General features: G+C 45.6%; 1 long non-coding RNA gene across 1 annotated transcript in view; it reads right to left on the bottom strand.

The window, feature by feature from the left end:
- The window catches only part of LOC132659499 (uncharacterized), a 59,945-nt gene extending 38,016 nt beyond the window's left edge, over positions 1-21,929 (bottom strand). The window contains exon 1 of the long non-coding RNA XR_009600030.1: positions 21,798-21,929. This is a non-coding gene — a long non-coding RNA (uncharacterized LOC132659499). The remainder of the gene's footprint in view (positions 1-21,797) is intronic.
- Between the last annotated feature and the right edge of the window lie 2,197 nt (positions 21,930-24,126).

Here is a 24,126-nt window from a genome sequence, read left to right as displayed (position 1 = left end):
GGGTCACAAAGAGTGAGACGCTACTTAGTGACTGAAAAACAACAATGAAAGACACACAGATACAGACAGCAAACTTGTGATTGCCAAGCAGGGGGTGGGGGTAGGGGTTGGGGGAAGGATGGATTGGGAATTTGGGATTACCAGGTGCAAACTATTACATACAAAATGGAAAAACAACAAGGTCCTACTGTATAGCACAGGGAATCGTATTCAACATCTGGTGATAAACCATAATGGGAAAGAATATGAAAGAGAAAGAATATATATGTATAACTGAATCATTTTGCTGTACAGAAAAAATTGATACATTGTAAATCAACTATACCTCAGTACAATAAATTTTTTTTAAATGTGGCCATGTTAGTACAAAGCAGGTCATTTGCTAGAAGACGGTCTGTGTGGGTTGGTGAAGAGCACAGAGCAGCTAGGTAGGAACCCTCGGCTTTGTCCTCCTCAGCTGGGTGACCTTGGTGAGGTTACTGACCCCCCTGTGCTCCAGCTTCCTCCTATGACAGGGGTCACGCTAGAATCGGCCTCATATAAGCACTCACCATCGCATCACACCAATAACCAGCTCTGTATGTGTGACTGTCACCACAGATGCTTTGAGTGAAGATGGGGTTCTAGAACCTGTGGAAGCAGCGGGAAACTAGGAGGGTGAGGATTCAAAGTGAGGCTAAAATGAACAATGAAAGATGAGCAAGGCAGCACAGAGGTAAGAAATGAGACACTCAGAGAAAATAACACAAATGGCTGGGAAGAGAGTGTCCGATTGAACTTTAAAATCAAAGGGCAACAAACAAAACAATTTGGAAACATGACCTGGGAGCTGGTTCTCTAAATATTTCTGGGATCTTACTTGTAGCAAAATCGCTTCTTACTCCGGCTCCCTCTCCTTTTTCCAGTGACGCCACTACTTTTCTCTTTCTTCCTCCTGGCGTTGCAAGTCCCAACCCCTACAGATCCATAGTGGGGGACCACCTCTGCAGGCACACCTATTACAAGTAGTAGCAGGACTTGGATGGTGGCATGCAGCAGGTCAGAGAGAGGTGGGACGAGAAGATCCATGCACAAAAGAAGAGACTAAGACATCATTCCGTCAAGCAGGGGCTCCAGGCAAAACACATGGGAGTGAAACCCGGGAGCGTGACGTGCAGCCCCTTCCGCCCTGGCCATCAGATACCCCTAATGGTGGAAGTAAGGGAACAGCCAGGAGCGCAGTCAGCCCTGCTGCTGGGATGGATCAGAGGCGGACAATGTGTATAAAAGTTACAAACCCTTCAAGATAGAACACAAAATAAAAGGAAGAAGTGAGAGCGCTCACATCCACTGAACTGACAGATGACCTTTCGTTGTCCTGACTTGATGGAGTCCTGCTCCATCCCATCCATGTGAGTAAGGCCTCTCCTTGGGGACGCCTCACCCCTGCACAGTGAGCCCACCCAGGCCTGCGAGAGAGGCTCCTCCGGGCTAAGCGTGCTCCGAGTTCTAGACAGTGTCCCTAGCACCTGTGTGGTTCAGCATTACACTGGACAGCAGATTTCTCCCCTGACTTCCCAGCATGACAGCACATCTCTGAAAAGCGGCTGAGCTCCTGAGAGAACTCGGGATGGGAGGAGAGGAGCACGCAGAGATCCCCACGCCCAGAGCCCCGCTTTCCACCGCGCCAACAATGGAGCGCTCCTCTCCTCCCTCCACCAGCAGGTCCATTGTCCTCCGGCTGCAAAGGAGAGTGGGATAAACAGCAGCTGCGAGGCCCCTGCCCTTCCTCCTTGGAGGCCCGGGTACGGAATGTGAGAAGCCTGGCCTTAGTACAGCCGGTTCTGACCGCTCTCCAAAGAGAGCTGAGGAGGTGGGGACATCAGACCACTCGTTCAACACAGAACATCATCTGCAGGGAAAGGCTGGGCAGTTACATCAGCCGTCATCACTAATATTTTCCTATATTCTGCACTTGCAGAAACTAGAGGAACGACATAGTTTTGCAGACTTTATATATGCGTATGTGCAGCTGCCTGGCTCAGATGGTAAAGAATCTGCCTGCAGTGCGGGAGATCTGGGTTCAACCCCTGGGTTGGGACGATCCCCTGGAGGATGGCACACCAACCCACTCCATTGTTCTTGCCTGTAAAATCCCAAGGACAGAGGAGCCTGGTGAGCTCCACAGGATCTGGAGGGTTGCAAAGAGTCAGACATGGCTGAGCGACTAACACACACACACACACAAGCCTTATGTAGTCTCTGAGTCAATGGTTAAGTTTTTCTCCTTTTCTAAGTAACTGTCGTGGCCCCCTACCCCTCAGATTCCTCAGATACATAGGAAATCCGCACTTCCTGGGGTCGGCGCGCTCTGTGAAGTCGCTCCAGGTGAGGGGCCTGCAAGTCTCTTGCCATTTCTGTCAACTGACCATCTCTGTGCGTTTCTGTTTAAAGACATCTTCTTAGATACGTGTTGTTGGGTCATTAACACTAGTAGACATGGAGTAGGACACTTGTTTCCAGAAGAGGCTGAACCGAGAAGGTGAGCATCGCCCCCCACCCCCACCCCACCCCCCACTGCAACTGGGAACATGCACGTGTTCGGGCAGCACTTAGGTGCATCTGCATACATCCTCAGAAGCCCTGCCAGCGTGCTGTGACTCTGGGGTCACAGGTACATGTTAGCAAGGAGACAAATTCACAGGTACAGAATCCTGGAACTGCACGAAGTAGAGAATGTCCTGTGGGCAAACCCATGAGTGAAGTCGTTCAGTCGTGTCCGACTCTTTGCTACCCCGTGGACTGTAGCCCACCAGGCGGCTCCTCTCTCCATGGGATTTTCCAGGCAAGAATACTGGAGTGGATTGCCATTTCCTTCTCGAGGGGATCTTTCCTACCCAGGGATCGAACCCAGGTCTCCCGCATTGCAGGCAGATGCTTTAACCTCTGCACCACCAGGGAAGCCCGTGGGCGAACTCGTATGGAACCTGAAATCGAGAAATCCTGGTTTTATCAGCTTTCAGAATGTGGAGAATTCTATTCCAGGGCCACTTGGGATGCGCTGGCCACTGTGCACAGAAGTGACGCTGCCATGTTCTGACGCCATAGTCACTGGACCACCTATGTGGAGATGCTCTTCTGTTGCTGGCCATGCACTGGTCCAAAGTCAATGATTCTCAAAGTATGGCCCTGGATGCAACTGTTAGAAATTTAGATGCAAACTGTTGTAAGATAAACACAATGTCCTACTATGGGTTTCCCGGGTGGCTCAGACAGTAAAGAATCTGCCAGCAATGCAGGAGATCCAGGTTTGATCCCTGGGTCAGCAAGATCCCTTGGAGACGGAAATGGCAACCCACTCCAGTATTCTTGTCTAGAGAATCCCATGGACAGAGGAGCCTGGTGGGCCACAGTCCATACTGTACAGCAAAGGGAACTATATTCAATATGCCGTGATATACCACAATGGAAAAGACTATGAAAAACAAAAATATGGCCTCCCTGGTGGTCCTGTGTAAAGAATCCACCTGGCAATGCAGGAGACACAGGTTCGATCCCTGGTCCAGGAAGAGTCCACCTGTGTCAGAGCAACTAAGCCCGTGTGCCACCACGACTAAGCCTGTGCTCCAGAGCTGGAGAGCTACAACTACTGAAGCCTACGTGCCCTGGAGCCTGTGCTCCCCAACTAGAGAAAAGCCTGGGAAGCAACGAAGACCCAGCACAGCCAAAAACAACAAGCAAGTAAATTTTTAAAAAGTGTATATATATATATATATATATATATACACACACACACACATATGTATATCTAAATCATTTTTCTGTACAGGAGAAATAAACACAACACTGAAAATCAACTCTACTCCCCAAAAACATTTTTTAACTAAGAACATGGAGGCCCCATTCAGATCTACAGGCCCCATTCAGATCTACAGGATCAGAATCTCTGGAGACGGGTCCAGCAATCTGGGTTTTAAGAAGACCTCCAGGAGACCCTGCTGTGTGCTCAAGTTTGAGAACACTGCTCTAAGGCACGCAGCTTCATCTGGTCCCCAGTGGCTCCTGGCCTGCAGTGGGCCTGACTCATTCTCCTTCCGTGTGGGAAGAGTCATGGCTTAAAAGTCAGAACAGAGTTCACATCCCACTTCTGCGTTTTACAACGGGGAGACCTTAAAGGACTGAAACACCCTGACCCTGCAGCTTCTTCATTTATGAAAACATGGAGATGAAAAGAAATATAGTAGATGAGAAAAAGTGCTCAGCACACAGGAGGCCCTCAGTAAATGTTAGCTTTCTTTTCTTTCCCTCCCTCTCAGTATTCATCCCTGAACAAAACATGAAGGGTGAAGGGAAAAAAGAAAGAAAGAAAGAAAGAAAAACAACAGAGAGACAGTGTTCTTTCTTTAGAATAGAACAGAGCTTGGGGCTTATCTCAGAGAAAACAATTACTATGTTCATCTCTCTCTCTCCCTCCACTCTGCTTCTCCCCTGCTTCCCCCACTGCCCCGTGTGTGTGTGTGTGTGTGTGTGTGTGCGCGCGTGTGTGTGTGTGTGTGTGTTTGGAAAGCTGAGACTCTGGTGTCAGTATGGCTAGAGGGGGAAAAACACACTGAGGTCCTTTAAAGAGAACTCAGACTGTTTTACTGAGCTCCTTGACCTTCATAAACAGTGAAAAAGCCAGTCCCTAGACTCCTTACATCCTTCCTGTTTCCCTCCTATCTTCCGCCTCCATCAGGCAATTCCTCATTCTGCTTTCCTTTAGCCTAAGGAACTAGAAACCCCTTTCAGCTGGCTTGCTAGGATCCTCAAAGACTTTATTTGAACAATGGGTGACTGCAGACTACTGCCAACCACCGCCGTGACCCCCCAGATGGAGCTGAGGGAGAAGCCAGGTTTCAACTCACCAGCCCTTCCTTCATCCTGAGTTTGAAGTCACTAAAAACAAAGGAGGGGCTTCCCAGGTGGCACTAGTGGTACAGAACCCGCCTGCCAGTGCAGGAGACATAGGAGACACAGGTTCGATCTCTGGGTCAGGAAGATTCCCTGGAGAAGGAAATGATAACCCACTCCAGTGTTCTTGCCTGGAGAATCCCATGGACAGAGGAGTCTGGGGTTTACAGTCCACGGGATCGCAAAGACTCGGACACAACTGAAGTGACTTAGCACGCAAAATCAGAGAAGCCTAGCGAGGTGTTGTATTCAGAGATTCTAATTCTGCATGTTGGAAAAAATTTTTTAATTATTTATTTATTTGGCTGCACTAGGTCTTAGTTGCGGCAGACAGGCTCAGGCAGGCTCAGTTGCCCCATGACATGCAGGATCTTAGTTTCCTGACCAGGGATCAGACCGGCATCACTTGCTGCTGCTGCTAAGTCGCTTTAGTCATGTCCGTCTCTGTGCGACCCCATAGACGGCAGCCCACCAGGCTCCCCCGTCCCTGGGATCCTCCAGGCAAGAATACTGGAGTGGGTTGCCATTTCCTTCTCCAATGCATTAAAATGAAAAGTGAAGTTGCTCAGTCGTGTCTGACTCCTAGTGACCCCATGGACTGCAGCCTACCAGGCTCCTCTGTCCATGGGATTTGCCAGGCAAGAGTACTGGAGAGGGGGTGCCATCACCTTCTCCGGCATCACCGGCATTGGAAGGCATATTTTTAACCACTAGACCACAAGGGAAGTCCCAGAAGATGCCTTTTTTTTTTTTTTTGGTTCCTCCTAGAACTGCAGTCCTTCTTTGACTGCCTTCCCAGACACTATCTTCCTAGAGACCTGCTGCTGCTGCCAGTGTCTAAAATAGTTTGTCACAGTCTTGATTCCTTGCCCCCAAGCAGTGGTAACACTCAGCAAACCAACCAATGTTTAAAGAGAGGAAGAGACGGTTACGGTCTTGGAATTTTATTGGTAAAAACCAACAGGAATTTAGTGGTTAAAAACCATCTGCCCTGTTCTGAGTCAGGGAGATTCCTGAATGCAGGTTTCGAGATGTCTCATCAGCCTTCCTCACCTTAATTGTTTTATATGTCAACTCAGGCTCTGCTTCAGCTAGACAAGCCTATTACTATTTCCTTCCTGATGCAGTTTCCTTCTCTGAAAACAGAGCTGGAGGCAGTTCAGACCCAGCAAAGGGAGACGACTGATCCAGACCATGTTTGGGTCCAGGGCTCCTTCTCCAGCATTATACCTCTCTTCCCAACCCCTAAGCCATTGTCTTAGGCCCTCCCTGTAACCTTCCCTGTGTGTGCTCAGCTGCTCAGTCGTGTCTGACTCTTTGTGACCCCATGGATTATAGCCTGCCAGGCTCCATGATATTCTCCTGGCAAGAATACTGGAGTGGGTTGCCATTTCCTTCTCCACCCTGAAACCCCAAACCTTGCTTTTTCCTTTCGACCAAAACCTGTCCTCAAACCTTTCAAATCTCTTGAAAAGTGGGCTTCTCTGAGCAATCATACCTTTACGATCCTCATTAGACTCTGATCATCCCATTTACTCCAAGATCCTCTTTCTCTTTCAAGCAAAGAATGATATACAGTAGGACCATCAAAATTTCTGACTTAGACGATTATCCCAGTTTTTAATAGATAAGGACCCCAACTAGCTATGTCATTAGTCAGAGGTCCCTAAGCTGGTTAAGGAACAAAGTCAAGTCTAAAACTCACATCTCTAAGTCCACAGTTCAGGATTTTGTTTTCATCACATGAAAGTGTCTATTTGTGTTTCTTTTCTCCATCAATATTCTAATGTCTTTTTAAATTTTTTTCTTTATCTACTTATTTATTTGTCTGTGTCAGGTTTTAGTTGCCGCACTCGGGATTTCCGTTGCCCCCTGTGGGATCTTTTTTGTTTGTGTTTAGTTGCAACACATGGGATCTTCTAGTTCTTTGACCAGGGATAGAACCCAGGCCCTCTGCATTGGGAGCGTCGAGTCCTAGCCACCGGACCACTAGGGAAGTCCAAATATTCTTCTTTTCATATCTTTACATGAGGTTGTTTCTTCAAATTTCCTTTGTCATCATTACTGGTGACATGATAAATCTCAATCGACATCACGACTCAGCATTTCCCCAGAGTACCCTATGTGGGACACACAGTGGCACCCTGGAACCACTGCTGATGGCCCACCCCCTAAACTCTTTCTCCTTATGTCCCAGATGACTCTAGCTTTATCTTCCAAAGAGGGTCCATCCCCCTCAAGCCTCAAGGAGGCCAGAGTTGGTACAACAAAAGCAACATTGCTACTGATGCAGGAAATCCACTCCTTTGAAATATCAAAATACAGCTGGCTGAACTGGAAGAGCCTGACAGATGGGGCTCACAGGGAACATCATATTGTGGATACTGACCCAAGGCTCCTCTAATAGGACTCACAGGACCCGATACCCACTAGTGTGAAGGTGCCAGACTTCCGAAGAGCCGTTATGACCCAGCTATAATGCACTGGGAGCAAGGAACTCCAGCTGAAAGCTGGGCCAATCAGACTCTCTTATGGCAATTTCAAATTGGGGCCTCACACACTGGTGTGTGTCCTTTGGAGGCTAGAACTGTGCAGTGATGCAAAGTTAGGGCCCAAGTGGCCTTGCCTGATGATACTGTGAAAGAGGGAGTGAAGCAGAACCTCAGAGAAGCAGAGGTGAGACACTCAAAGAAGTAGACAGCCATCTTGGGATCCCCATTCCTGGTTCCACCTCTTTGTGACTTGTATGCATGCATGCTCAGATGTGTCCAACTCTTCGTGACCCCATGGACTGCAGCCCACCAGGCTCCTCTGTCCATGGGATTCTCGAGGCAAGAATACTGGAGTGGGCTGCCATTTCCTTCTCCAGGGATCTTCCTGACCCAGAGATCAAACCTGCATCTCCTGTGCCTCCTGCATTGGTAGACAGATTCTTTACCACTGAGCCACTTGGGAAGCCTGTTTGTGGTTTGCAGGAAACCCAATAAGTCCACCAAACCTGTTTATTTCCCTTTCTTTCTTTTTTTGCTGCTTGGCCTGAACTAGTTGAGTGGGTTTCCTCTGCAACAAAGAAGTCTGGACTGAGACCCTCCCCTTCCAGAGCTGAAAGGTGAACCGGGCAGCCGACCCTGGCTGGGAGGTCAGGGTGATCTGGCCAAGGACTGGAAGGTGGTGACTGTTTCCTTCTCTGTAGGCAGTAGTGCTGATCAAGCTTGGATTTTCCGTGCATCAGGGCTCTCAACCTGGGATATTTTCCTCTGTCCACCCCAACCCCCATCCAGGTAAACAGAGTGGCGGTCGCCAGCCCTCAGCATTCACAGAACTTAATTTCCCCTCATGTACTTCCTTCTGAAGCACCTAGAAGACACTTTTGCTTGTTTGGGGACAGAAGCAAGCCCAAAACTTTATAAAAGTGAATCCAGGGACTTCCCTGGAGGTCTGGTGGCTGGGAGTCCACACTCCCAATATGGGAGGCCCTGGGTTCAATCCCTGGTTGGGGAACTAGAGCCCACATAGTGCAACCAAAGTTAGCATGCTTTAAGTTACGTGCTGCAACTTAAAGAGTCCACATGTTGCAACTAAAACAAGAAAGAAAAAAAAAAGATCCTGCATGCTGCAACTAAGACCTGACACAGCCAAATAAATAAACATAAAAAAAGAAAAAAGGGAATCCAACTGGTTTTGGCTTTTTGCCTCTAACTTCTGCTGGGAGCAGAGATTCTCCACCTTCAGTCATTAGCACTGCTTTATGATCTTTGATATTTCTACATACCACTGGTACTATAATTTCCTTACTATTTAAAAATATATATATATATATTTTTTGTTTATCCTATCCTGTAATATTCATTAATAAAACCATGGGCTTATAACGTATATTATACTTTTTCTAATAAATACCTAAATGCAAAACTATTACCAAAAAAAAAAACGTATTTTTTTTAACCACCTAAGATCATCTCATGTGTACCACTTTAGGAAATACTAGTTATCATGTGGGTTTGGGATCAGCCAGGCTTGGTTCAGGTGTTAGCTCTGCCATTTAAACCTGCATGACCTTGGACCAATCACTCAATCTCTGTAAACTTCAATTTTGTCACAATAAGTGTGTCTAGGGACTTCCCCTCTGGTCCATGGCTAAGAGTCCGCATTCCCAATGCAGGGGGACAGGGAAGCCCCAGTCGGGGAACCCATTCACAGGCCGCAACTAAAGATCTTACTTGCTACAACTAAGACCCGGCACAGCCAAATAAAAAATAAGTGAATAAACAAAACAAAATAAACATTAAAACAACAACAACAATAAAAGCGTGTGTCCTCGTCCGGGTTTTGGTGAGGATGCAATGGGGCAGTGGTACACACAGTGTATTCAGCTGTGCGGGATGGTGCCCAGCACACAGGAAACGCTGGGTGGGTGTTGCCTGGTACGGCTGTTGGCGCTGCACCTCCCACTTCTTCACTATGTTCGCTCCTCTTTCTTCCCTTTCTTCTCTTCTCAATCAAGGCACCAGCATGAAGTGGGTTTGTTTATTGAAGTGTAGAAAATTTATGCAGATCCCTCCCAGAGGCCAGGATAGAAAGCTAAATGTGCAGCCTCCAAGAGGTACAGATTGGTGGCAGCTAATGACATGACTTATTACTCTGCCTGCTGCAGTGGCCAAGATAATGACATTGCCTCCACAGAACTTTGTTCTGAAAGTTTTCAAAGCCTCACAGACATTCTTGAATGCATCTCCAGTAAGTGTGGACAAGCACTAACTTCCTCCTTTATCAGGTGTGGGAATCAAGACCCTAATGGGCCTGGTCTGGTTACTCAGCAACAGTGGCAGAGCCTCACAGAAGAGTCCAGGACCCCCTTCAGAGGCTACCATACCGCCTCCCCACATGACATGGAAGGTCCTGTGAGCCTTCTGGAAGTGAGCAGGGAGGGGGTTCCGTGCACAAATAAAATATGAACACTGGGGACTTCCCTGGTGGTCCAGCCATTAAGACTCCACATGCCCAATGCAAGGCAGCCTGGGTTCGATCCCTGGTCGGGGAACTAGATCCCAAATGCCTCACTAAGACTTGATGTAGCCAAATTTTTAAAAATACATATGAACACTGAATCAAACACAGTTAAGACAGGTTTCTTTTCTGCAAGACTTCAACTGTTCATATGCTATATGCATTATGATTCTCCAACAGGGAGACAGAGAGAACTTGCTTTTGTGCATGTGACCACAACCCTGTTGGTGTTCAGTCGCTAAGTCGTGTCTGACTATTTGTGACCCATGGACTGCGGCATGCCAGCCTCCTCTGACCTCCACTATCTCCCAGAACTTGCTCAAATTCATGTCTACTGAGTCGGTGATGCTATCTAATCATCTCATCTTCTGTCACCCTCTTCTCCTTTTGCCTTCAATCTTTTCCAGCATCAGGGTCTTTTCCAATGAGTAGACTCTTCACATCAGGTGGCCAGAGTATTGGAGCTTTAGCATCAGTCCTTGCAATGACCACAACCCTACCTATTTAGCAATTCTTATGATACACATCCTCAGAGCTCTTGTTTGGAAACAGGGCTTGAGCGGATGATACTGGCATGAAGGCTCCACATCTGATTCCCTTATATGATTAAACTACTCTTAGAACACTGAAAAATGGCCATGTCTGAAGTTATTCTACCCCCACATCCCCCTGGTCCCACCCCAGAGACTATGGTCTCATTCCAGTATCGTAACCCATTATATACCCCAGGAGCTGAGTCCCTCCACAGCTCACCTCGGTCACATGCTTGCTAGTGTGCAATATTTCAACTCTTTATTTGGTCCTTTTTAAAATCGAAAACACCCAACTTTAGGGACTTCCCTGGCAGTTCAGTGGTTAAGACTCCGAGCTTCCACTGCAAGGGGCATGGGTTGTATCTCTGGTGGGAGATCTAAGATTCCATGTAATGTGCAGCACGGCCAAAAAAATTAAACATGAAAAAGGAAAAAAAAAAAAACCTTAAATTTTTTTTTTCATTTTTTACAAAAAGTTATTTTTTAAAATAAATTAGACCAGATCTTATTTAATAAGACGTGGCTGCACCAGGTCTTAGTTGCACCATGTGGAATCTTTGTTGAGGCATTCCAGTTCTTTAATTACAGCACACAGGATCTTTAGTCGTGGTTTGTGGGATCCAGTTCCCTGGCCAGGGATTAAACCCGGGCCCCCTACATTGGGAGCACAGAGTTTTAGCCCCTAGACAACCAAAGAAGTCCCCCAACTTTAAAATTTTGTTAGTATTTTTTAAGAACTTAAAATAATATAATAAATTATTATTTAATAATAACATATAATTATATAGTGTATTAATGTTTATAAGCATGATTTTATTATTTTAATAAAAATTATTTCTAATTAAAAAATAAACTATTGCTAGAAAGAGATAGGAGATATGCCATTCTACAAAGACATGAAGCCAAATCCTAGGGAGACCAAGTCTCACAGCAAGACCACAGCATTCCTAGAAACAGGAGTGAAATATCCTATCTCTGGGCACAAGGCTGCTTTACACAGCTGAAGTGATTCCTCAGCTTAAATGTGCAGGTCAGGGGTATGACAGAGCCCTCTGAATTACGTGGACTCTGTGTCTCTCATCTGATGTTTCGTGTGAAGTACTGTGTGGGGAGAGAAAAAGAGACAGTCGTGGAAATATCTGCTTTAGGAATACAAATGGACCCCAAAATACACCTCCACAGGGGAACCCCCTTGTTATACTGCTGTGAAAGGTGAGCACCAGTCCCAACAGAGAGTCGCTGGGGCTATGTCAGCCTCTTCCTTAGCTCAGTGGCTGTGCTAAGGGTCAGTAAGCAGTCCCCCACCTCCCGCAGCTGAGGCTCCCTCCCTGTTGGAGAAGAGGAGCACAGTCAACAGAGCACTGAAGTGGAGGTGGTGTGACAGAGGACTCATGCTCCATGCACGTCTGTTCTCTCAAGAGGTGTGAGACAGCTTTTCAAAAGGACAATGCACGCCATAAAGTTAGTATCAGGATTTCTAAAAGTAAGAGGAAGCGAAGCAGGAAGGCCACCATACCTACTGAGGATACATTTGTCTTTGTCCTGGCAACCATGGCAGAAAGGGAAACATGTCATAAACAAAGGTGGATAGTTGGATAGTGGGGCTTCCTGGCAGTCCAGTGATTAAGACTCTGCACTCCCAGTGAAGCGGGTATGGGTTCAGTCCCTGGTCAGAGAGTTAGATCCCACATGCTATGCCATGGGGTGTGGGCTGAAATAAGTGTTTTTTTTTTTAAGATAAAATAAATAACAATAATAATATAAATAAATAAAAAATAAAGAAAGGTGGATGCCTCCTAATTACCCACTAATTAGAAAAAGATTTTCTTGGAATTAAATTCTTTTTTTTTTTTTTTAAGGAATAGACTTTATTGATCTAGCTCTCAAACACTAGAGGCTAAAATTCAGCTGAACTCTAACAATCTATTTACAGAGTGCTGTTAACAGACCAGGTGGGGCTGGGCGGCTCTTCACCTGCGGCACAGAGGATGTTTATATACACCTGACCAAGCCCTCAGCGACAGGATACCAGGCGGGAGGGCACCAGGTCAACAGAGAGACGGATAGACAGACACAGACAAAGGCCGAGACGGCCAAGTGGGCCTATGGACCTGGCTCAGTGCTTTTTACCTAAGACCTTATTTTAGGGGCTACTATGCAATATAATTGGAGAAGGCAATGGCACCCCACTCCCACACTCTTGCCTGGAAAATCCCATGGACGGAGGAGCCTGGTAGGCTGCAGTTCATGGGGTCGGTAGGAGTTGGACACGACTAAGTGACTTCAGTTTGACTTTTCACTTTCATGCATTGGAGAAGGAAATGGCAACCCACTCCAGTGTTCTTGCCTGGAGAATCCCAGGGACGGGGGAGCCTGGTGGGCTGCCGTCTATGGGGTCACACAGAGTTGGACACGACTAAAGCGACTTAGCAGCAGCAGCAGCAGCATGCAATATAATGAACAATGTCCAGGACAGTAGGTTTACAATAAATGCAGAGTGTTTTCATAGGACTGTTTCCTATAATAAGTTTGGATTGGAGTTAAGATTGTTATGTCAAAGTCAAGTGGCTATGGCATCAGACTGGTCTTTGATGAAGTTGTTGTTCAGTCGCTAAGTCATGTCCATATGCTTCTCAAATCTTCGAACCAGAGGACTTCCTTGGTGGTCCAGTGGCTAAGTCTCTGTGCTACCAATGCAGGGTGCCCAGGTTTGATCCCTGGTCAGGGAACTAGATCCCATGTGCCACAGCTAAGACCCAATGCAGCCAAGAAGGAAAAAAAAAAAAAAAACGCTTCCACGCAGAAGTAGCACCTCTATTCACATTTTTCTAGGTAAGGTAAGTCATAGGATGATGCCTACCTGCTGAGAATGTGAGCAAGTACAGTCCCCCCTGCACCTTGGAGGAAAGCCAGAATATTCATGGACAGACCGATGATGAATATCCCCAGATCAAGCTTCCTCTCCATTCAGAGGCAGTCACTGCCATGAACTAGAGGCATATCTAGATCCTATTTATGTTTTTATTACAAATAAACATTTATAAATAGTATAGCACGACTTTATGTATTTTACAAAACATTGGCTGAAGATATCACGCCTTTATGTAGCCCTACAATTTTAAAAATCAACATTTTGCTTTCAGGATTTATTTCTGCTGAGTCATATAGATCTGGCTTATTTATTTAATCTGCTGCATTGAATTCCGTATTATCATAGACTGTGATTTATTTATTCACTCCCCTACACAGGAACACACTGTCTCTAACTTTCTATAATTACTGGTAGTGTGTATTGCAAACATACTTGGGAGCATCCCCTGGCAGTCTTTCTCAGTTGGGTTTAGCAAGACAAAATGCAATCGCTATGTGTAATAAGTTAACTTCTCTGTTAAGCATCCTGAATATTCATTGGAGGAACTGACGCTCAGGCTGAAGCTCCAATACTTTGGCTAACTGATGTGAAGAGCCGACTCACTGGAAAAGATCCTGATGCTGGGAAAGACTGAAGGCAGGAGAAGAGAACAACAGAGGATGACATGGTTGGATGGCATCACCGATTCCACGGACACGAGTTTGAGCAAGTTCCAGGAGTTGGTGAAGGACAGGGAAACCTGGCGTGCTGCAGTCCATGGTTTCAAAAAGAGTCCCTATGATTCTCACAACTGAACAACAACAGCAAGTATCCAGAATGATATCAGATAAGCATAATCCTTGGGAGAGTTGAGAAAAGTCACCTAAATAACTGTCTGTGCTCACCACGGCTCACAGGAAGAACCCCGTTTGGATTTCAACAGTTGCTAAAAAAGGGAGGAGCAGCCAGGAAACACCTGAGGCAAAATTTAAGCAACCAGAGAAGCTCATCATGATTAGGAGACTGAATAAAAAATCAAATGAACAAACAAGGAGACCAACCACCTGAGATTAAGGGACTGCAAGCCTTGCTCACACCCTGATCTTGTCAGACTCCACATTTGAAGTGTTATAACACCCTCCATCAAATCTTCTGGGGTGGAGACACACAGTATGATAATCTCTATGTTCCGTCCATGCTGCTGCAAATGGCATTATTTCATTCTTTTTATGGCTGAGTAATATTCCACTGTATGTAAGCACCACATTCTTCTTTATCCATCCTAAATGTAGATGAACATTTAGGTTGCTTCCATATCTTGGCTACTGTAACTAGTGCTACTGTGAACACTGGGGTCCAAATTGTAGTTGTCTGGATTTATGCCCAGGAGTGGGACTGCTGAATCCTATGCCAACACTTGCTATTGTCAGACATTTTAGTTTTAGCCAATCTCATGAGTGGGAAACAGCATCTCATTGTTGTTTTTAGTGAGCATTTTTTAATAATTAGCAGTTGTATTTCTTTCTTTGTGTATCACTGCTCAAGTTCTTTGCCCATTTCTCTTTTGAGTGGTTTATGTTTGTCCTGTGGATTTGTATTTGTTGTACATTTTGAATCTAATGATTCATTTGTTACTAAGTGGCATCTTGAGGCCATTGTAGTACATTCTCTGCTTATACATAACCCACCACCACTAAAGCCATTCATTTCATTTTTTTACGTCATCTTCATCTCTAACATTTTATGTATCCATGTCATGACTTGATACAGATACATATATACACCCAAAGCTAAGTTATTTTAAACCAAGTTGCAAACAGTTCTACTGAATACACAGATGCATTTTATATATATTCCTTCTATCCCTAAGCAACCTCTCCCTTCAACAGAGGACATATTCTAGATTTGCCTAAATTACAAAGAACTATGGAATGGCCAGATCTGGACATGGCTGTGTTTGTTACAGTTACTGTTACCTGAAGATCAGCCAGTCCAAATTCCCTCTTCACAGAGGCTTTCTCTGCCCTACTGGTCAACAGAACTGCTTAAAATGAGCTGACCAGTCCTTTAAATGAAACTTGATTTGTGGTTACTTTCTAACAGACCAACAGAGCAGTCAACAGTGCCCTGCACTCATGCATTGGCAATAGTATCTTGCAAAGGGAACATTAATTTAAAAGACATTCTAAGAGCAAATAATAGTGTGCTAAAACTATAGAGAGTGAAAAAGCTGGTTTGAAAGTCAACATTGAAAAAAGATCATGGTCCCATAACTTCATGGCAAATAGATGGGAAACCATGGAAATAGTGACATGTTTTATTTTATTGGGCTCCAAGGTACTGCAGACAGCGACTGCAGCCATGAAATTAAAAGATGATTGCTCCTTGGAAGAAAAGCTATGACAAACCTAGACAGTGTATTATAAAGCAGAGACAAGTCTTTGCCAACAAAGGTCCATATAGTCAAAACTATGAGTTTTCCAGTAGTCAGGTACGGATGTGAGAGTTGGACCATAAAGAAGGCTGAGTGCCAAAGAATTTATGCTTTTTAATCATGGTGCTTGAAAAGACTCTTGAGAGTCCTTTGGACTGCAAGGAGATTAAACCAGTCAATCCCAAAGGATATCAACCTTGAATATTCATTAGAAGTACTGATGCTGAAGCTGAAGCTCCAATACTTTGTCCACCTGATGTGAACAGCCAACTCATTGGAAAAGACCTTGATGCTGGGTAAGATTGAAAGCAAAAGAAGGGGGCGGCAAAAGATGAGACAGTTAGATAGCATCTCTGACTTCATGGACACAGATTTGAGCAAACTCCAGAGATAGTGGAGGACAGAGGAAGCCAGCATGCTGCAGTCCACAGGGTTGCAAAGAGTCAGACATGACTTAGTGACTGAACAATAACAAAATTATAGGAATAAGGAGAGTTTCAATTTTTCCTAAAACATCGTCATTGTTAAAGTTGACTCTGTGCAGTCATATGTTAGCATCATGACATTTTTACAGGATTTTTGTCCTTTTCTCTGGTCTCCAAATATCCTATGATAGACCTGTGTATGTCAGTCACTCAGTCCTGTCTGACTCTTTGCGACCTCATGGACTGTAGCTCACCAGGGTCCTCTATTCATGGGATTCTCCAGACAAGAATACTGGAGTGGGTTGCCATTCCATTCTCCAGGGTTCCTTCCCAACCCAGGGATCAAACCCAGATCTCCTGCATCGCAAGCAGATTCTTTAGTGTCTGAGCCTAGAGCTTGGATATAGTGGACCTATATACTATAATATTAATCATTAAAAAATCATAATGAGAAACAAAACCAAAATGTGACCCAATGTGATTATAAGGATTCTTGGTTTCTCAAGTAGGTGTTCACCTCAAGAGGAGGGAGAAATCAAAGGCAGAAAAGTCTAAGGGCCTTTCCCATTTGTACGTTTTTCAAAGTCAATTTGAAAGTGCTAGAAACCTGTAGGCTCACCCAGGATGGGGCGGAAGTGGGCACATGCTATAACTGAAAGTGCAGAGAAAAAGTGCTGTGATGGAGGAGGGGGATCAGAATGGAGCGAGGGGGCCAGGTTCAGGGGGGTCCTGGAGGAGTTCTTACACTTGCCTGAGCAGGGCAGCAGGCACAGGGAAAGAGGGCCAAGAACCAACCCATGCCTGTCCCACCTTCTTCACTGTGACTGACCGAGGGCCATCCTCTTGGGGGACACCCTTAGGACATGGCATTTTGGGGTAAGAATACTTTGTTCTTGTGTTGTGTCTAAAGTCTAATAATGTTATTCCTCATTAAGTCTTTTTTAAGATTTTTCTTTATGTGCACCATTACAGTCTTTATTGAATTTGTTACAATACTGTTTTATGTCTGGTTCTTTGCCCTGAGCATGTGGGAACTTAGCTCCCCAACCAGGGATTGAACCTGCACCCCCTGCATTGAAAGGCAAAGTTTTACTGGACTGCCAGGGAAGTCCCCTCATTAAATTTCTTTGTGCAACACTGGGTTAAAAGGGCACCATGTCATCTAGAAAGATGCATTTTGACAGGTGGAAACTTAAAACCAAACAAGGAAGGCTTTTTTCCTACCCCAATGCCCTCGGCTTCTGGAGGGGAGGGGTGACATCACTAGATACTGTTAACAAAGAAACTGGCCTCAGGCTGGTGTCCCTCACTCAGCTGCTCAGCTGCCCAAGATTCCACTGACCCCCAGAGACAGACATGATGACCTGTGTTCTCTCTCTCACACACCCCTAAGGCTGCACTGGGTGATCTTTCTTTCCCCTGAAATATACTGTCTTCCTTTAAACCACAGCTCACCAGCACACACACACACCAAATTGTAACATGTGAGAGGAAGTGTGTTACAGTAACAGGCCTTACTTACCACCCCACCTCCAGTTCCTAATCCCAGGGACCACAAATATGATGGCAGTTTTCAGTGAAGAGTTAAGGCCTCCAAAGCAATTCTAATTTGCAGTGACCTCTGCCTGGCTCTTAGAAATCCCCTGCTTTGGGAAAAGGCTTATTACACTGGTGGGCTAGCTCTTATGAGCTCCATGTTACATTTGTGGCTACTGAGACTCAGACTGAATTCCCCAGAGTCTGGAATGGTATATGGTGAGACTTTTAATATGAGTTTCAGAACCAGTTCTTTTTACATGTATCACCGTGATTGCCAGCGGGGAGAGGGTGAGTGCATACCCCCTACAGGGATATTTGTGTGTGTGTGTGTGTAAGGGGAAGGCTGAAATCATATTCAATATAATAATTTAATGAGTGCTTGGAAAACAAACCCTACTGACTTCCTTTGCAAACTGTAGAAAATAAAGTCTGATAGAACTCTTCTTGGCTCTTGGGGACGTGCAAAGACATCTTCCTTACTATGGAGGGCATTCAGAGCAGAGACAGTGAGGTGTTCATGGTTTGTTTATCAGATGGGGGGGTAGGTGCCATCTCCACTGGTCATGTGGTCCTGCTCTGGCACGTGGTCCTGCTCTGGCTCACTCATACTTCGTATTTAACAGCATCTTGCAACAGAATTGTTCTCAGTGTTGTTGTCATCCGGAACTATTGCCTACCAATAGCCATTATTTTTCTCCTACATCTAATGCCACCATCTATGGTCTGAATGTCTGTGTCTCCTACCAGACTCACAGGCTGAAATCACTGTAACCCCCAAAGGTGATACCAGTAGGTGGAGTCTTGGCAAGTGACTAGTGCATGAGGATGGAGGCCTGCTGAGTGGGATCAGTGCTCTTATAAAAGAACACTGAGCCTTCCCTGGTGATCCAGTGGTTAAGAATCCGCCTTGTGAGACAGGGGACAGAGGTTCGATTCCTGGTCTGGGAACTACATCCCAAATATCTCGGAGCAACTAGAGAGCCCGCACATCAATGAAAGGTCCTACACGACGCAACGAAGATTCCGAGTGTGGCAACTAAGACCCGACACAGCCAGAAATAAACAAAAAAAGCACACAGGCCCCTGGCCCTTCCACCATGTGAGGTCACAAAGCAAGGTCTCTGCACCCTGGAAGTCCACCCTCACCCAACCACTCTGGTGCCCTGATCTCAGACCTGCAGCCGCCAGAACAGACAGCAACAAATTTCAGTTGTTCATAAGCTACCCAGTCTGTGGTATTTTCTTATAGCAGCCAGAACGGACTCAGACACATTAGGAAAAAGGTACTGGTGGTATAAAACCAGAAAGAATACAAGGTTTTACATATAGTATATTCTCAATTTTATGAAAAACATTTTTTTACTAATTTATAAGTTAGTATGAGAAGCAGTGTGCTGTAGTTGGAGAAAGCACAGGCCTGCAGTCAGAAGAACTAAGGTGTGGATATGGTCTCTGCTGCTTACCAGCTACATAAACGCTCTGCTCCCCTGTGGCCTTATCTGCAACATGGGCAGGGTGGGGATAGAGCTGCATTTATTTCAGGAAAGTTGAATTAAATTAGAACTAATTTAAGTAAAACACTTTGACGATAGAAAGCACTCAGTAACTGATCTTGTTATTATTCTGAGGAGGGACTAGACAGAGCCAGATTCATGGGCATACAACTGGGGCCACGTGACGCCTGGTACCTTGCAAGGGCTCTGAACTTGGTTTAAAGCTGGGCTGTGGCCATCTTAAAATGCATAATAATTTTTTAACAAGGGGCTCCACATTTTCACATTGGGACTTGCAAATTACATCACTGGTTCTGAGAAAATACATACACACACACACACGGAAAAGACTGAAACGCAATACATCAAAATGTTAACAGTTTATCTTTGGGTTATTTTAAAGGTGATTTCTATTTCATTGCTTATTCTTCTGTAGAGTCTACATTTTCCATTTTGAATATATATTACTTTGTTTTTGAGGGAAAAAAGTGAACACATGTTCTTTTATAAAACAGTTCTCCCCATTTTGCAGATGAGTGAAACCAAGGTAGCAGATAGATAGGAAATGACTCACACCAGGGCACATTAAGACAAGGAGGGGGAAGTGCACCCCTTCTGGTCCTGCTCCCCTCACAATGGTCTGAATTACCCAGTGTTTCCAGCACAAATGTCTCTGGGCGTCTGACCTGGTCTGGGGAACCAGCTCCACACTCTGGAGAGGGAGCCCCAGATCCCTGGCCTTTGAGCATGTACACAGACTGACTGCTTTCAGAGCTTTGAAAGCAGATGCCCCGATTCTGCTCCCAGAGGGCTTGTAGCTGAGCTGTGCATGAGGTGGCTGTGCACACACTAGATGCTGTGAGAAGAGCAGGGAGGACCTGGTTGACCAACTGAGGGGATTCCCTGGGGGTCCAGTGGCTAAAACTCTGTGCTCCCAATGCAGGGGCCCCAGGTTCCAGCCCTGGTTGGGGAACTAGATCCCACATGTCACATACCACAGTGAATATGGAGATCCCAATGCTACAACTAAGACCAGTGCAGCCAAATAAATAATTAAAAAAAAAAAAAAAAAAAGAGCAACTGAGAGCACTGAGCAGTCTTTTCAGTCAGGTTCTTCACACGGAAAACATAAAGGCTCCTCTGAACCTCCCTCCCCACCCCGAAGGTGTCCAGAGGTGAGCAGTATGAAGGAGGAGGGGATGTGAATGCAAGGGATAACCCTACTGTGTTCCCCACAGTTCACAGTATTAAACATCTCTGACAAAATCCCACCAAGATGGCTTCTTTATTTCACGCTCACAGGTGCCCAGCCTCCCCTGTGCTCTGATTTTCCCTCCTGCACTTTCTCTTCCCCTCCTGTATCTCTTGGCAAGCATCCAAATCAGAATTTGTGGTGCTCTCCCCCACCCCCGCCCCATTCATGTCCCTTGAAGGTCCTTACAGTTCATCCCTACTTCACCCAACCCTTTCTCCTCCAAGAACCAAGCCTGCCCTCAACAGCCCCCTGAATCTCCATAGACTAGCAATCTTTAAGGACCATTAGAACTCATCTCTGGCAGAATTTTCTAGGCTCAGACTCGAGGCTCTGGGCTAAGATCAAGAGAATAAAGGAAAGACTCGGGGGAGCTCAACAGCCAGGCTCACGCTGGTGAGAGTCACACGAAAATGAACATTAGCTCCACGATGGAGTCCTTCTCACACCATCCAGGCAGGCAGTTGGCTTTACACCCGTGATCTGACTTAGCTTAATCCTCACCATGATCTTGATAAATTAGGTATTAAGGCCCTCACTCTTACCAGATGAAAAGAGGCAAAGTTAACGTGTTCAAGACACAGCTAGTCAAAACCCACAGAACACGCAACACCAAGGCGGAACCCCATTTCACACCGTGTGCACTCAATTGTGCTGTGAACCTAAAGATGCTCTAAAACACAAAGGCTGTTAAACACAGACAGACACAACTAGTAAGGACCAAGAGCTAAAACTAAGTCTGTCTCCTGCTATATAGCACAGAGAACTCTGCTCAATGGTATGTGGCAGCCTGGATGGGAGGGGAGTTTAGGGGAGAATGGATACATGTATATGTATGGCTGAGTCACTTCACTATTCAGCTGAAACTACCATGGCATCGTTTGCTAATACCTCATTACAAAATAAAAAGCTTTAAAAAAAAAAAAGCAACAAAAGAAAACTAGGTCTGTCTCCTTAGGTGATGGTGAGATACTGTCTTCAAAAACTCGTTGAGCTACATTGCACAGGCAGAAATAATGATAGTGTGTGTGTGTGTGACATCCTATTATAGATCACATTGGTATGTCTGTGTGCATGCTAAGTAGTCACCACGGAGAAAAGAGAAAGAACTGGAAAAGAGAAATCTTAAACTGAGTCCTGCCTCCATCACCTGAAAGTTGAGTGATCCTGGGTTGGTCACTCTGATTTTGGTTTCTCCATCTGTAAATTGCAACTGGGTCGTTGTGGAGGTTCAAGTGAAATAAAGTGTGTATAGAGTACTCTGAAATCATAAGCAACTCTCCCCATATTGGTGCCCCCCACATACACACCCATACATACCCACGCACACTCACATGTACACATCCATGTGATTGAGGGGTAACCAGGAACCTCTGCTTCCACCTTCCCCACTGAGCCGCCGGCCACCTGTAACACGGAGTGGCTGGACTGGCACTTCCATCTCAGTCTGTGAGCTCTGACCTCCAGTCTACCCAGAACCCACAGTGGTACTGTCTGAGCCCCCGCCCCCGCCCTTCCCGCTGGTCTCAGGGCTGTGTGCGCAGCCCTTGTACCCTCACCCCTGCTCCCTTGTGGCACCTGCTGGCCTCACCCTCCCCACACCCTCCCCAAGTCCTGGTATGACATGCAGATGTCACTGTCTGGGGAAACTCTGTCAGCAACGAGGCCCTGTGGACCAGTCTCCCACCTGCTGCTGGGGTAAGCAGTCATAATTTTGACTGTGCTTTTACAATCGCCTTCTTCCCCTTCTCTCTCTCTCTCTCTCTCTCTCTCTCTCTCTCTCTCTCTCTTTTTTTCCTATTGTGTCATTTCAAGACTTGAAAAACCCCATGTGATCCTGTGCGACTTGTGATTACACAGCCCCAACATACCCAGAGGTGCTTAGAGGCATATAAACCACTCTATCTGCCTGGAATTCAAGTGGTTCCAGGAGGCACCTTAGGGATAACTTGAGAAACAGACGGTGGGTCAGGAGTTGACAGTAATGTCTCTACAAGGTTTCATTTAAGAAAAGATCCCCTTGCTCTGAAGAGTCTGAAGTCTCTCTCTCCTATGACTAAGAAGAGATGAGCTATTCTCACCCCTAAGCCACCAAAAGAGTGCCAGGAGCCTTTTCATCACAGAGGTGAAAGGTGTTTTGTGCCAGTGTGAGGAGAACCAGGTATTAATCATTCACGGAGCTCTGAGTCACAGTTAAAATCCCCAAACTCTGAATGCAAAAGAACAAAGGGGAAAAAAAAAAAAAAAAAGAACAAAGGGGAATTTTACTGACCACAATCAAGAGCATCCCCAGGCCTCCTGGGGCATTCCTGCAAGACCTGCGTGCCCTGGGTTCCTGTTCATGTCAAATCAGCCTTCACCTAATGAACATCCATTGTGAGATGCGTGTCCAGGATGGGAATGTTTAATAGTAGTGGCCATTGCTCAGTAATGCTTTGAATATGTGAATTTTGCTTCAGAAACTCCTGGCTGTTGTGCAATATTGTAGCTACCAGCTACTTAAATGTAAATGCATTAAAATTTAATAAAATTTAAAATTCAGACTCTCAGTCACACTAGTCATGTTTCATGTATATTTCATATTTCTAGTCATATTTCAGTCCCTACATGTGGCTAATGGCTGCTTTCACCAAACACTGAAGATGGAAATGTTCTGTTGGATGGTGCCAGAGCAACCGACCTCATTCTTAATGACCCCTTTGGCCAGCTGGGCTCCTCATCAGTCCCTGCACTGGTGTGTGCCTACTCAATAGTTCAGCTGTGTCCAACTCTTTGTGATCCCATGGACTGTAGCCCATCAGGTTTCTCTGTCCATGGGATTCTCCAGGCAAGAATACTGGAGTGGGTTGCCATTTCCTTCTCCATGGGGATCTTCCCAACCCAGGGATTGAACCTAGGTCTCTTATATCTCTAGCATTTGGCAGGCAGATTCTTTACCACTGAGCCACTGGGTAAGCCCTTCTACTAAATTCAGACTTGGATCTGAGATCATATACTGTTACTCAGGAAGTGTTCTATATAAACACACTTTAGAAACATAATTTAAGAGCTTTAGGGATGTTAGGAATCCTCTTTTGTGACAGCATTACTTTTCACGAAGGAGAATGTGAGATCCAGAGAGGCTCAGTGATGTGCCTGAGAACACACGGTGACTCAGCACACACACATGATCCCAGGCCACCCAGTTTTCACCCCGGGTTTATCTCACCAACTCAGCATCAATGGGTGTCCTCACTGCAGGCCCCAATAGCTCTCTGTGCCTCCTACATGGCACAATAGCCCTAGGGTTTCATTGTGGGCCTCCTACTCCATGACCACTTTCTGAGTTGCTCTGAGTGTTTACTTATGTATAAGTTCAAGCACATTAAAAAAAAAAAAAAACATACTTTCCAAGAGACAGTTTCCCTAAAAATGTCCCACGGGCTTCCCACTGCAGAAGTCACCCTGGCAGTAAAGAGAAACAGACTGAACAGCCTCCGTGTAGGTACAGTTTCAGTTTTACAAGCAAAGGTCAGAAGCACTCTTCACTAACTTGCCATGTGTGTCTCACAAGGGCATTTTTTAAATTTGATATCATATTATCTTTCCAGGGCTTCCCCAGTGGATCAAACGGTAAAAAAAATTTGCCTGCAATGCAGGAGATCCAGGTTCAACCCCTGGGTG

This window comes from Ovis aries, chromosome 3 (assembly GCF_016772045.2).
Source record: "Ovis aries strain OAR_USU_Benz2616 breed Rambouillet chromosome 3, ARS-UI_Ramb_v3.0, whole genome shotgun sequence".
NCBI lineage: Eukaryota > Metazoa > Chordata > Mammalia > Artiodactyla > Bovidae > Ovis > Ovis aries.
Note: the sequence above shows the minus strand (reverse complement) of the source record. Positions and strands in the feature narration are given on the sequence as shown.